The following is a 2,257-nucleotide window of genomic DNA, read 5'->3' as shown; positions in this document are numbered from 1 at the left end:
TGGCCTGGGGAAATCTGTAATAGCCGCTACTTTACTGGTGCAGGGTTGGGTAACTTCTGGGGTTATTATATGACCTAAAAATTCGACCTGTTTACAGAAAAATTTGCACTTTGCACAAATTTATATTCATACCATTACGTCGCAATGCTTCTAAAACTTTACGAGTATTATTATTATGATCTTCGGCCGTTTTTCCTGTAATTAAGATATCATCTAAATAAACAAGAACTTTATGGCCAATTAAGGGCGACAAAACCGCCATCATTACTCAAGAAAAATTACTTGGAGCATTTTTAACACCGAAAAGAAAAAAAATTAAACTAAAATAATTGATCGTTAGCTATAAATGACGTTTTACATTTACTGTCTTCCTGTATGGGTATTTGATAGTATCCAGATTCTAAATCAACAGTTATAAAATACTTGCTATCCCGTACTTTCACAAGTAATTCTTCGATTGAGGGCAATGGGAATGAATTATCCTTATTGACTGCATTTAATTTCCTGCATACAACACACAATCTTACCGAGCGGTCCTTTTTCCTAGCAGCTACAATTTCAGAAGCCCAGAGGGATTCACTCTCCTCGATTATCCCTTGTTCCCTTAATTTATTAGTTTCCCTTTCTATCTCTCCCTGCAAATGAATTGGTAACTTATAAGGCCTTGACCTAATAGGCTTCGCCTGCCCAGTTTCAATGCTAAAGGGACATCGATCAATCCTCTCGGGTAGCTCATCTCCAATTGCAATTACATTGGAATGATTATCGACAATGCCACTACCTACAGGCTGATATTCTAAGGGGCATAATTTTCACGCTTGCATAATCCAATTCTGGGTGCGTTCGTCTGTGCGGGCTGGAGTTGTGGCTCCCAACATCCCATTATAAGCAATTTCACATAACTCTAATTCACACACAGAATCACTTCCTAACACAACTGTTTTATTTGACAAATTAAGTATCGTTATATCACCTCTTTTCTCGCTAATTTCTGTCAAGTCCTCTAATATCATATGGGCCCAATTGTCATGGGGTTTAACAACTACCTTGGTTCCTTCCGCAAGAGGGCGGCACATGGTCACAGATATGCTCATAAGGTTCTGGCGGGACAACACTTCTCCTCTCTCAGGTACAGCTGTTACCATACCTAAATGTCTCTCCGAGCTAACAAACGCGCTTACTGTCTCATGACTTTCTATCGGCAAAATGTACCCTCCTGCTTTTACTGTTATTGTATCTTTTCCCCCCAAAATGCAGATTTGATTATTAGATATAAAGTCTATTCCAAATATAGCCTCGATTCCTGAAATTTCCAAGGTGGGCAAGACAAAAAAATCATGTGTGAATTTCACAGACCCCATCTTAAACTGAACTATTGTTGATGTATGGTTTATGTGTAGTTTATTTCTTCCTGCCGTGTCAAGAACTATGGATGCCGCTGGCTGTATTGGATCTGAGGAGAATTTTTTTTTCCAATCAATGAAACACTGGCTGCCGTGTCAATCAGCGCTCGGATGGATTTAACTTACAGGTCGATCCTAACTGTTAACATTCCCATATGGCCATTACAAGATATGGAGCACGGGCTAATGACCTCGGCCCCCATGCCGCTACTCCCTGGTCCTCTCCCTAATGATGCGGGGTTGAGGTTGGGGGTACTGATGGAGGTCCCAGTGCCTGCTCTGTCACGTCTGTCACTGCTTTCTCGGCTACTGCTTATGATGTCATGCCGGGGGTGGGGGGGGGGGGGGGGGATGGGGGGGGGGGTTTGAGGGGGATCAACGAACTCCTTCGTCTCCCCCTTCCTCTGTTCCGTTTTCCTCGAATGCTGGGCAGGGTGAGGTGTGCGTGCGCCCCAGCTCACCAGCACTGGGGGTTTTTTTGCTGAACACTCTCGAGGTAAATAACTGTACGCCTGAAAAGTGTTACAGAGGGGGGATCCTTGGGTGGGGCACTCCACTCGTCGGTGCCCCTCTCCCCCACAGTGCCAACATCTGAAGACTGTTAATCTGCTGACTGCATTCCCCCTTACCACTCTTCGGGGGTCGACTTCCTCCCATGTCCGTCTGCACGGGTCATATTGGTGTCAGGTGTAAAGAATATGTCTGTGTATGCTGTGAGTGTAGTTGTTCTTTGAACCGGTGAAATAAAAGTTCAAGATGCCAAAATACACAAGGACTAACATAGCAGACGCTGCTGCTGCAGGAGATGAGAATGAAGGAGCAGTGGGATATAGCGTTCCCGATGAAGAGTATTA

The sequence above is a fragment of the Palaemon carinicauda genome, chromosome 23 (genome assembly GCF_036898095.1).
Source record: "Palaemon carinicauda isolate YSFRI2023 chromosome 23, ASM3689809v2, whole genome shotgun sequence".
NCBI classification, from domain to species: Eukaryota; Metazoa; Arthropoda; class Malacostraca; order Decapoda; family Palaemonidae; genus Palaemon; species Palaemon carinicauda.
This window is presented reverse-complemented; position numbering follows the sequence as displayed.